At 31.3% G+C, this 13,903-nt stretch overlaps 2 long non-coding RNA genes across 3 annotated transcripts in view; one reads left to right on the plus strand and one right to left on the minus strand.

The window, feature by feature from the left end:
- Positions 1 to 13,903, minus strand: part of LOC108965034 — a 52,450-nt gene that overhangs the window by 37,062 nt on the left and 1,485 nt on the right. The gene's annotated exons all lie outside the window — the stretch shown is intronic.
- LOC108965035 lies at positions 4,892 to 11,843 on the plus strand. 2 transcript variants are annotated; one of them, XR_001993074.1, is made up of 3 exons: positions 4,957 to 5,036; positions 11,416 to 11,659; positions 11,774 to 11,843. It is a non-coding gene; the product is annotated as an uncharacterized LOC108965035 (long non-coding RNA). The 2 variants fall into 2 exon arrangements; XR_001993073.1 differs by lacking the exon at positions 11,774 to 11,843 and having other exon boundaries at positions 4,892 to 5,036; positions 11,416 to 11,720.

Consider the following 13,903-nt stretch of genomic DNA (forward strand, 5'->3'; position numbering starts at 1 on the left):
ATTTTGGTATATATAACCCTATATCTGACTCTTTTAGTTTTAGGACTTACAAACAACCGTTATGTGAACAAAACTATAATACTCTCTTTAGCAACATTGTTGCGAGAGTATAAAAATGGTTTTATAATGTAATGCCGACAATCAAAATCTCGAAATTTACAATACCGACAATTAAAATACCGACAAATCAAGAAACGGTGGCGTTGTTCGTTCGAGGCCCTGCGGCCTTCGGCCTCCAGTTTATAACCCTTAGTCAATAGAATTCTTCTTCTGTGCTTCGATATAAATAAGGGCAAACAAGATAAAATATGGGATACACTTAAAATACCGAAGTTTAAAGTGCCGACACATCGAAATACCGACAAAATTTAAATATGCAGCTAAATCAAAATACCGACAAACCAAAATGCCGACATGTGAAAAATATTTTATCTTGTCTGCCCTTATTTCTATCGAAGAACAGAAAGAGAATTCTGCTGACTAAGGATTATGATCCTGTGTTCGTGTATGGAGACCGAAGGCCGCAGGGCCTCGAACGAACAATGACACCTTTTCTTGATTTGTCAGTGTTTTGGTTTGTCGGTATTTTGATTTGTCGGTGTTTTGATATGTCGGCATTTTGAATTTCGGTATTTTAAGTGTATCCCTATAAGAATTTGTAATTCTTCGTATACATTTACATATTTCTTAATAATAAAGCAAATCTTACAAACACATATTCAAATTACTTATTTACACTCAGAATTTGGAACATGTGTCGAGTAAATTCTCAACAAATTTGTGCACCAAAGAATATGCTCAGACTCAAACCTTAGCTTTGTTCGGCGTATAAGTGTACCTATTTTCACAATCGAATTCTTCTCTTTATACAGAGCGACGAAGCATTTAGTAAATTGTTTACCAGTGTCTCTTTTATCATATTTTATAATAAGTTGCGCGGCAACTAAACGCTCCCAAATGTATGTCCGGCATTTATTGAACCCTGAGCCATTTAGACCGTCCCCAAAAGGTTAGCAATGAATATTGACGCTTACTCCGGACTCAACAGCGCTGCTTTTAGAGATACAACTGTTTATCTCTGTCAAGCACAAACGCAATCTCGCTCTGCTGAAAATATGGCTACTGCTTAAACCAACGTGGGCTCACTATACACTAACAAAGTATTTTCCATCGCATTCGCTCATATCGCTACTAAGTTCACTATACTTCAGCCTTCAGGGACTACAATGCAGTTGGTTCGCACTATATTTACCAAACTCCACGAATGTGTTGAGTAGAATAAGGTAGAAAAAGGTAAGGTAGATATACCAAATATTTTCGTCGCCGGTTTTTAGTTGGATACTAAGTTTTATTTCATCTGGACATAAATGAAATATACTGGAATTCTCGTTTTCGAAAATACGGAAGGACGTAAGAGGGCTTTCAACTCAGTAACCACGCCCATTGCAATCAGGGCAGCGAAAACAGCTGTTATCTCATCAACAGTTTAGAAGTATGCCTGAAACGTCATTGCAGTATGCGTGAAAACAGCACAAATATTGACAAGAAATGTTTGAGTGATTTGAAATATAGTCGAAGCTACCATTCGATCAATCGCGTTGTTACTACCAAAGAAATTTCAACAATTTGCAAGTCGCCGCTTTTTTCCTCAAGTGCTCGTACTTTTATCAAGCCCGACGATATTTCAATTTATTTTTTTAACCGACGCTGCTTTAAAAAGTCTGCCATAAATATGTTTTGGCTGCACCTGATTTGAATTCCAAATATTTTTATTCGTCTTAAGTATTGGTTTTCACTTTGTATTTACAATTAATCCTTAATATTTCTATCCCTTTTTTTTCTAAATTGTTAAAGAAATATAACAAATTCTGCGTGTCATGCATTTAAAATGATGTATTTGCCTTAAAGAGTGGCACTTTAACAGCATCATTTACGAAAATTTAATCAGTAATATTTTGAAGTACTCCAAAGAGTTGTATTGCGTTATTGAATTAAAGTAATGCTAACTATATCATATTTGATTTTATTTTTATTTAATTAATTTATAATAYTTTCTCCTAAACAAATATATGGATATGAGTATTACTTTTTATAAATATGTGTTTATTAAATGACCAATTGTGTTTTTACTTCAAAATAATTCCCCTATTCAAAACTATTCTTCATATATCATTATTACATATACAATTTGTGTCCCTGACAGAAGGAAAAAATTATTATAAAAATCAGATTTGAAAACTTCATAATTATTAGTCTTCACATWTTCTATTTAACTTTACCAATCAAACCAAATATATATTTAGTGTTTTGAGATGGGTTCTGAAAGAATTTTAAAAAAGAAGTCTGGAAAACATATGCAATTGTGATGATGGGTAAAAGCCCATTGCCTGCTGCTAATGTATTTCTCTTCAGCTTTACAAATTTTGTTCATTCTATGTTATTACCCTCCTTTTTTCGATTTTGTGAATTCCATAGAATGTCCTTCATCAAAATAGCAGTTTTATGTGCATGCAATTAGGGGTAGATATGTACAAGTACACATAWCTGCAACGAGGAAAGTATTAAGAAGAATACTGCACATCCCTGTTATATAGAGTTATCAGATTTGCAGTGTGTCATTTCGGCATTTTTTCAACATTCAAGTCAAAAAAATAATATAAAAAATGCCACATCATTACTGCTTATGACAAACATTTTATGAAAGGAATCAGAATTTCGTATATTACATTTTTGACTTTATTTTATTTTATTTTATCATTCATGTTGAACATGTCACATATGTATATTAGTATATATTTATTAAAATAATTCTCTTAGGATATTTTTTAAATATTTAATTGTCGGAATATTGGCATTATTCTTTAATTATTTTAATAATTAAACATTTCGGTAAAACTATTTTTATTTTTTTTATTTCTACGAAAATATCGAATGCGATACAAAAAATAAATATAAAATTGTATATAGAGTTTTCTGGATATAAAATAAGTCAAGTAATTATAATAAGTGATAATATTATTATTTGCATATATTTCCCAATGAAGAAACTCTAATCGCTTTTTCAGTGTTATTTTTTAAAGATGGGCAGAGTTGAGGATTCAACTGAGCGAAATTATTTAAAAAGCTCTGAATGAAATTAAATCCGCAAATATCACGACGCAACAACAAAATGTTGAAAATGTTTACTATTATTTTATTCTCTATCACTTCGTTTATAAGGCACACTAGTTTGGTGCCTTTTATTTTCTTAAAGGAACTAGGCAAAGGTATCCTCGAATTGTTTCATGAGTTATCACCCTTATTTTTTATTGTGGCTTGTCTTACATTCCTGGATTACAGCCAGGGAAATACCTTCAGTTTTCACCAGACTTTATTCTTTCTAAGCACAAATAGGCATCGTTGTAAGAAAAGCACAGAAGTTCGAAAATCTTAATATTAGGTATATGGGGGGGGTAAAGGAAATATTGAGCCAATACAAACCTTTTGAATTTCAAGTATAAAGCTGACATCTTGACCAATATAACCGGGTTATCGAAAATTGGCGTAAAAGGGTGGAGGTATGCGTACGATGCTGTTATGTTTACTTGGCCGACACTTTGTTCAAATCATAAACTCCATAAAATTATCTGCTTAACAAAAAAACTGCATAAATTTTGACCAAACTTAAGTGTTTTAATGCATTTGATAATATATAACTACATAGTATATTCATATATCAACTGAGCCTAAATTGTACTATCTCTGACGTTTTATTCGAAGTGTTACAAACTTCCTGGCAAGCTTAACCATAACTAAATTCCAGCTTCCTAATGAAAATCTTAAATAAAATCGAACGAAATTCATGTGGAAACACATGTATGTGTAAAATCGAACCTATTTATCATGGTGTATAGTGGGTATAAATGTGAAATTCATACATACTGGTATGTATCGCATTGTATTTAAATAGGAAAGTTGCCAATTGTATTCTTCACTTATGTACATATGAGTACACAAAATGTCGTTAAGTAAGGGTGGAAACCGTTTTCAGCATGCAAGTATTTTTCGAGTAAATAAATAACACATGCATATTAAAATACATAAATATGTACTTGGTTGGATCACAATACAGCGCAAAAGCAAGTGTTATTCGGCAAAAGCACCAAATTTGAACTTTTCTGCACAAAAAGCATTGTCGATGAACTTTTACGGCAACTTTACAGCGACGCTTCTGTAACGTTGCATACATAAATTCCTCTGTAGACACGAGGAGGAATTAAAATTACCCTAACAAAGTGAGAACTGACGCGAAATGGTTCAAATTAAAGGAGTGAATTTCAGTAAAATTGGAAATAAATTTAAAATGTACCAACGATATCATTTATTAAAATAGAAATATGTTGTCATATATGTATGTGCAATCCAGCATTATCTAGTAGCATGCTATTAACCTAATAAAAAGGGAAATTTCAACTCCAAAGCTGTTTAAAGAAGAGGGATATTTTCATTGTCCACATGAGTATATTTGAGCATGTTCATAGAGATACACACATGTTAAATATCTCGTCTGTGAAAAAAATGTAAACACATGGATAGTCAAAAACTGGAAGAAAAAATGCATACGTGTATGTGCAGTCTTTGTTGGTATAGGTGTGTATCGGTGTGACATTGTACACCTACGAATGTTCGTGTACAATGAAGCAATAATAACAATAGCGGCGACACCCAACGACGCAACTCTCATTTTTTGCCTTTTCCTTTGTTATTGCCCTTGTTGTTGGCTGTTTCACTTTCAAAATGTTACGGCTATTTGTAAGGTATGCGCTTAAGTTCACTGAAATCCCCTTGATAACAGATATTTGTTTTGAAGCTTGCCAGCTACTGTTCGTCTATGGTGTTTCTCCCGTCCACCCGTACGTACATGTGAATAAAAAATCCGGCCGAAAGTTGGTTGCTATCGCAATGGCTTGGCTATTATTCGAGCGAGTTTTGAACGCGCGGCTGCGACAACAGCTCATATGAACGCTAAACGTTGAAAAGAGCGAACATCGGCAAAGGTATCCTAACTAGTAAGAAGCAAAATATTAAGTATAATACATATTTCCTGCAATTAAAAGTGTGAAAGTTTAACAGATTCAAAAACGGAACTGCTGTCAAATATCAATGCATAAGTTTAGTTTTATAAACAAAAAATGTGGATGCGTTTCGTGCTAAAGAGTGTTACCCTCTGTAACGGTATGAATGTGGTTGACTGACTTGACTACCGATCGAATAGTGYGAATAATATGTTTTGAATTTGCTCATAAATTATAATAATCTTACTAAGATAAGTAAAAGCCAATTAAGATATTTTTTTATTTCGCATACCACATATATTGATTGTTAGTGATCATTACGATCTGAATTTTAAGTGTTTCTGTTTTGGTGTAATATTATGTTTGGCCAGATTTAGTGAATATAATTAGTAATACTATAACTTCAGTGTCTGACTAAAAAAGATGATTATCAATGTTTCATTCTATTCTTAGTGCACCACACAACATTTCCCAATCTATTTGGATGCACTAATGATCGGTTAGGATAGCTCTGATTACCTTTATAAAAGCTACTCGATCAGCTGTGCAATAGCAGTTAAAACTAGTTTTACAAATTGGCAAAGCTTTCGCTCTGTTTGGTCTCCATCTATCTCCCATATTTCTATATTTGAACTGCTAAAGATATAATCTTCGATTCTCTCCACAATGTGGTCATGGAGAGTTATGCACATGCTCTCTTTTGCACATAGCTTAAAATAATGCAAGCAGATATACATATTTGAGTGGTTAAAAATTTATTTGTTTTTTAACTTAGGGGAATTCGTACATAATTTCTAAAAGTAGTTATCTTTAATTGAGTTTTATTTGCAGAGTTCTAGTGACTATTTTTATAATTTATTTTAAAAACCTAAGTTTTTTATGTCTCTGCATATCCATCCACCTTTTACCTTTAAATCGAAGAACTAGGATAATTATAATAACAATAAAGAGTTTTCTTAAAATTTTAAATCGGTAATTCGAATTTGAAGGTACATTGAATAATCGACGAAACTATATGGTTGATATTATAAATGTATTTCAATTATGCATTTTCCTGATTTGAAAGCACTGAATAATAGGCAATCAGCCAAAAAGTCAAACCGGATAGCCAGATTTAATTCCGTTTACCGATGGACTAGTTTTTTCTATGCGCCATCTCCCACAGTTCGTAGAATTAACACTGCAATCGTTCATATATAATACAATGAATACAAATGTTCTCGTCTTTAATATTTTCCACACAAAAATAACTATACATACGAACAACTAAATAAAATCACYAATTCAAATATTCGTAGCAATATAAATTGAGAATTATAATTTAAACAACAATGCTGCCACGTATCCTACATGACTAAGACAATAAAACAACCATAAAATTAAATGCGATTGCGTTGCTGAAGGTCTACTTGTCATTCAGTTGAGTGACCTATTTATTACGAATGCATATATATATATATATATAAGCACACAAGTACATGTGCTAGTTTGCTTAAAGAAATGATATACATACATGCATATATAAGGTGATGTTTGAATTTTGCTTTCCTAAAATTATGTTGAGGCAGGTCCGCAATTCATTACTTTCAAACAATTCAATAAATACGCTCAGTTTACTATACCCTCAACAGGGTGTATTAAGTTTCCCACAAAGTTTGTAACACATGTTCTTACAGGTCGTCGGAGGTCCTAAAAAATGTTTTATATATAAATGGTCAGCATGACGAGTTGTTTCCATTTAGCCCTGTCTGTCTGTCTATCCGTCTATATACATTGTACATATATACTCTCAGTTTTTGAAATTTCAATCCTTTTTCTCCAGAAAGCTGCTCATTTGTCGGAGAAAAATACTAAAATATATATATACTGAATTATTGACTATACATCCAAAATTTTTTGTTCAGAATTTTGTATAAGGTATATTGCAGTAATAACCACATACAGTCTATTTTTTAAGTTTAAATGACTAGTTTTTGACTTTTTTACTAAGTGCTATCATTTAATTTAAGAGTGAACAAGTTAACTATGTCTAGTATTTCTTATTCAGCTTAACAGTTTTCGATGCAAATAATCAAAATAATTTTTTTTCTTAGGTAAAGTTACAATGAAGCGTTTTATTAGATTCAGTTCTGATTGTATGATATCCCGCTTAATGATATGCAATTAGTTTTTGCAATAACAATGTTTGCTACAAGGATATGCTAAAACATAAATCAACAAATGGAGATTCTTCTCGAAAGTTTTTAAAGTTTAAAGTTCTCTGCAGCGGTGCGAAAGTCTCAATTACGTTTATCACTTGTATTATATAATATATACTAGTACAGGCCATACGTTGATGTCCGTACTCGCATTCAATATTCATACCAATATATCTAAATATTTCTAGGAAGATATATAAGTTACAAAGCTTTATATCTGTTAAAGTTATTCAAATTACTGGCTTACAAGCATATTCATGTTTTATAATGTTAGAAATATAATCAAAACCCTGTAAGAATTAAAGCAGGTAAGAATAAAAACCTATAATCATTAGAAAAATTCTCTTGCTATTATACGATTCCTACAGCAAAATATGCAAGAGCACGAAAGCACCTAATTCTGAAACAGAAATATCTACGAAATGTTCATATGTCTGCATAAGTATGCACATGACTAGCCTAGGGTTGAAATGATTTTGCTACGTTTCATTGCACAAAAATTAACATGGTTTTTTTGTGTAACATATGTGCCAGTCATTACATATTATTTTCGTGTATATTTTGTTTTTGTGCCTTGCAATATGTGCAGTGTGCAAAGCAAGAGCAAATTGAATTTCTCTTGGTGGAGTCTTAGAAAGCGATATATTTAATATGTTCTTGAATATAAAATTCAAAAAAAAAAAAACATTAGAAGACTTTCTCATTTCCACAGAATCTAAAAATTTAGCAAACTATATTAATTTGCATGATTCATACACTGGCTCACAGCATATTTCACGTGTCCATTTCTTTAAAAGAAAATTTGTAATATTTCTTTATAAATTGTTTACTAAGAAAATGTTAAATGGAATATTTTTTGTATTATTTGCAAAAAGTTCAGGTTGCAATTTGCTGAAAACAAATTCAATCTCTTCGGTTCTGCTGGAAAGTCTTTCATATGACGTAAGTCCAATACGGAGTTAGAACCGAAGAACCTACGTAAAACAGTAAAATATGGTGGAAGGAACTTAATGATTTAGGGCTCTATGTCGTTCGTTCAATTTAGTTTTATAGACCAAACTATGGATAAAACCATTTATTTTAAGTTACTAAAAAATAATTTACTGCAAAAAGCAGATGGACAGGTTTGCATTCTACCAAGCCAATGACCCGAAACACGAATCACAATTAATGCAAATRTGGCTTATATGGAACTGTCAACAACTGTCAATGTTATTAACTTGTCTCTGAATGTACACTTAAGATATTTTTAAAATAAATAATCTTCAAACAATATCACACATTTTTTTTAATAAATGTGCACACGAAATAAGCTGTGAATCACTGTATACAATTTTTCGATAGCTAAAGAAACAACCAAATTACTACGTGAAAAACTCCTATCATGCGACATGTGACTATTAAGTGCACATGCCGCGCTTGATAGAAATCAACAACAATAAGAAAATAGCAAAAGTGGAGTACGGACAATGTCGATACTCTCTCTTAACTCTTAACTAAAATTTGTCATCTTCCGTAAGCAATCTATAGTCCTGAAGAAATATATTAAGTACTAATTATAATTATATAATTATAACTTGGTTTAAAAAGAAATTTTTAAGTTAGTAGCACAATATTATTCCAACTAAATATCATTATTTGAGCCCTTAATAGTAAATTTCGATATGAATAAAAATATTATTATTAAAACATAGCATTGTTTCTTATCCGTATTTATTGTTCTTTCAAATAAATAATTTTACAAGAGTACATTTTTAACTTCAATGTCATTTAACTCACTTACAAGACTCACCATATTGAACCTTAGAAGGAGTGTCAATGTACAAGTATAATTTTTGAAAACAGTCTGTATGGAAACATAATCTACATCAAATGTCGACCAGAAACAATTTTGATCGAAAAATTTACCCTCATATACGTACATGGTACTACCCTGGAATTACGATTTTGGTTATACAAGCCCAAGTCTTAAGTTGATGCTGTTCAACTAAACGGTATATTTGAGGGATGCGGCCGTTAAGGGAGAAAGTTTCGGTTGACTTCTTAAAACAACGGAGGTTCATTGTGGTTGTACTGTATCAATGGAATCACCTCACACAGAAGCACAACTTGGCGGTGATGCTTTGTTTGCCAATTGCCGTTTGCCAGCCGCCATATAATCATAGCATAATTCAGTGGGTGAAATGAGGGCGTATTTGCCGAAAAACACACGCGAGTGTGACACGTACTTTTTGAACTCATAAGTTTGTGCTTTATATTGGGTAAATTGTGCAATATTATAAATTTTGAATTTTATCTCACGCATTAGATCGTTGGAGTAGTTGACGGTCTATAAAGTTGCAAGACATTCGATGTACCACAGTCGTAACAAGCCACAGCATATACTAAAGGTCCTTCTTATTAAATGCACAAACGTGAAGGTGTTTTGGTTGCGGAAAAAATGTTCTTACGTAAATATCTGTTTGCTTATACAATGCGTATGAACGGTGCTGTAGGGTACCTACATAAATAAATGAATAACTAAGTACAAATGGTTTTATATATTTAGGTGTATGTATATRAAATTTGCGAATAGGTTTGTTAGATAAAAGTGAGAGAATTTTTGTGTTCCTAAAACAAAGGGTGATTAGAGAGATTATCAGACCTGTTCTCTTGTATCCTTAAGCACAAAAAACGCATTTAGACAAGAAATATGTACAATATCCAAAGTGACACATTGAATGAGATTACTGTGAGTGGTGTAGAAATTGGTCAAAAGCAATGCAATTTCATAGTAAGTTGACCACATTGTGTGGTAGCCAAATATTATACTCATTTCTAAACCGAGCTCTTAAAGAACCCACAAACATAATAATTTATGATAATTTCACTTCTTATAGTTAATACTTAAGTAAAATGTGTAATTTTATAGCACGGAGAGACACAATAATAATTAAACGACTACAGTAGTACAGTAGGCAACACTAATAATTGGTTGTATGCAGCGTTCAGAGTTTTATCATTCAAAACTTTGGGTTAAATAAATAGATTTTCATTTATTAATCCCGATGTTGAGATGTAATCGTTTTTAATTTCGATGATGGGTGTAAAAATTAAAAAGTAATTATTTTATTTTTTAATTTAAATGTGTAAGTTTGGGACCAATACTCTAGAGTATTGATTAGAACACGAAGTACGGAAACTCCAAAAAATGTGAATTCGATAACAATTTCGTTTTGAAATTCTTATGTATTTTGCTTAAGTTTTTTTTATGAAAATGGTATTTATTTTAAATTCCGATTTCCATATTTGTACATGTATAGTATGTAACCAAAACCAATTTCAATGCCAATACCACCAAAGTTACATGCGCCACCATATTATCGTCAAAGCTCACTAGCAATTGCTTGAATTACATGTGTTGCCAATTCTAAACGCTACAAACAGCGCATAACTGTAAAAAAGATTATGAACAAAATAATTCAATAGTAATTGAATGAAGTTTAACAAAAGGCGACGTTTTTATCTGAGAAACAAGTAGTGGAATAATGCGTTACCAAAATTGCAGTCTGTGCCATCTGAGAGAATTCAAAGAGCACCCGAAAGTATATACTGGCAATGAAGCTAAATTATTTTTTTCTTTCTTTTAAGTTGTTATGTATTTTTACAAATGACTTTATAAAGTTTATGGTCACCGAAAGCAACAGAGTCAAGTTACTACAAGGGTGATAAGAATTTTACTAGTTTTCCATTGTCTAGCTTTCACTGTAGTGTGTTTGTGCTTTCTTTATTCTACCGGCGTATACGAAAGGGTAGCATGACATGTTTTCGAAAGTTCAGACTCAATGGGTGAATTTTCTCAAAATCTCTCTAAACGCAAGCCGCTCTCTGTTTTGTTTCTGATTTCTCTTCACCATTTTATTCGTTTAATCAAAAGTCCTTTTTGATTACATCAGTTATGGTCACATACTATCAACTATGAATGAGAATAGGTGGCGATAATGTACGGTAAGTGATTAAATATCATGGTACATACCTTATAGAAGTTCTCATGTTATCATTATAAATATTTGTTACAAAAGTTATGACTTTAGTATTATCTACATCATTATGTCCTTCATTTCACAGTACTTTTTGTATACCTCATATGTTTTCTTATTCAGCTCTCTCTACTCTCCCTTTAGTTTTCTCGCGGCGCACATCCTTCAGTAAGGTAATGTGAAAACGAATTGATGGTAAGAAAATAAAATACGTAAAGAGCGAGAGAAGCAAATGAAAAAGGACAATGAAAACTCACAAGTAAAGAGCGCTTGCATTTTCCCTGATTTCCATGTCCATTAGTTGCTGCTGGATCGCCGGAGCAGTTAGTCATTCTGAATACGTGTTATGAGGTTGAACTCAAATAATTTACATCTAATTTAATTACCGGTATAACATACATTTGTGTCTAATTATAGTTTCACTATGAAATAAATAACAATTCACTTTAGTAATATGTATATTTATTTAGTTAAGAATAATTAACTGATTTAACGTTTTCAGTATACTGTTGTCGAAGGCACATTTATTTTTCATATGTATATGTATGTATATATGTAGACCCCAACACATGGAGGAAATTTCAGCTAATGGAGCAACTTTATCAATTGTAAGACATTGCGACTCCAACTAATCATCTTCTATAAACTGGAATAACAATAACTACGGAGCTTATAACTGCAATATTTTTTTAAATTTTTGGTAATTGGTATCATTGTTTGTAATCCATTTAATTAGTTGTGCATTTAGTGATTTGCAGCTTTTGTGGTTGTTGTGAACATGTGCAACTTCGTATACGTATACTGAATGTATCCTGAGTGTATACTATCCGGTATACCTTCAGTATACGTAACACGAGGCCACACTTACATCGTTGATTTTTCTTAAACACAATTGAAATGATAGGTTATATCTTCTTTGCCTTTGGCTGGATTTTTATAATAATATATATACATATTCCAAAGTTATTATTAATATATTTTATGACATATACCTATGTAACTATTTACTTGTGAGAAATAAATTAATGACTGTTGTTTGTTTACCAAATTTATTTGCTTATTTTTTTATAAAACCGATCTGATATATTTGGTAAGAGTTTAATATGTTTTAATATATATTTCCTTATTATTAGGTACTGTGGGTGTGCAGCTTCAAAATAAATTCTTTGCAAGTGGCTATTGTCAAACAGAGAAAACAATTGTATTAAGTAATGTGCATCATTCATATAGTACAAATATATTTTCAGTTATACATGTACAATCTCGCTCAGTTAAGTGGTTAATATTGTCACACGTAGTTTATAGAGTAACAAGAAAGAGAGAAGTACAATAGCACTAATTGTAACATAGAGAAAGACGTTATCTACATAACCGGCCTGAAATTGCAATATATGAAAAGAAATTAATTTTCAATGTTTCAGATGCAGTGACTTTTAAAAATTCCAAATTTATTGAAATAAATAAATAATTAAGAAAATAATTTCAGAATATACATATGCATATAGGAACAAAATATTCGAAACATACTTCGATCAGAAAACTTTTTAGAAAAGTAAAAATTCTAGCAAGCAACTCTGAGTTGTTATCAACTGATATATATTACAGATTTATTTTTTTAAACAATCAAAAGTGGTAAGTCATAAGTAAGAAATAAAAAATGTGGGCAATTATGTAACCGTTCTAATGAAACTATTCCGGACCCAGTTTAATCAAAGAAAAATATGTGTAACTGTCACCACTCGACCGCTAATTATACTTCTCTCAGGAAAAGAATTCCAATGATGATTGCAAATTGAAACCAAGTTATTACTTTGTGTTCGTGTAATTATTTAAGCGATCTCACATGATATTAGTAGGCATATTTATTAACAGTCCAAATATTGTTTTCGTTGCTTGGGTTCTATTTAATTGACTATTTGGAATGGTACTGACAACTCTCCTATAATGGTACTGATAACTTATGTAATTAAAAATAGCTACACATTATTAGAAGAATAAAACATATTATGAAATTTCGCAATAACGAAGGAAACTTTGCAACGGCATTCCTTATTTAAGAATATCGAAACAACATTGTCTTTCAGCCGTTTTAATCGCTTATAATTATTTGTTTTTATCCAAGGGATAATATTACTATTCATGTAACCTTTGCTTCAAAATAAATACAGAGAAAAAATACAAAAACCGCTTTTATCGAAGCAAAAATGTTGAAAAATGTTGGGCTTTAACATAAAAAATAATACTTTTTTTTTCGTTCCTTATATAAATCTATGAGTATTATCATCCATAAACCAGGCATTTAGCATTAAATGAGATATGGGTATGGTATGTTGCGATATGATATACATTTATAAACTACTATATATGAAAAAAGTGAAAGCCAAAGCGCCGGTATAAAAATCCAAGGGGTTATACCTGASGTATAAGTTAGAAGTTGATTCATACAATTATTTTTCAGTGGAAAAAGTAATGAATGTTTCATTATTTTTATATTTCTTTAGTTTTGAACACACTTTTATCATAATTTAGATATGAACCAACCTATATTTTAAGTTGGATCAAACTGGAAACAGTGAGCTAAATATTACAAAAATTTATTCAGCGGTTTGGTATATATGTATATTAGATACAT

This window comes from Bactrocera latifrons, unplaced genomic scaffold (assembly GCF_001853355.1).
Source record: "Bactrocera latifrons isolate USDA-ARS-PBARC rearing strain unplaced genomic scaffold, ASM185335v1 scaffold_132, whole genome shotgun sequence".
In the NCBI taxonomy this organism is placed as follows: Eukaryota; Metazoa; Arthropoda; class Insecta; order Diptera; family Tephritidae; genus Bactrocera; species Bactrocera latifrons.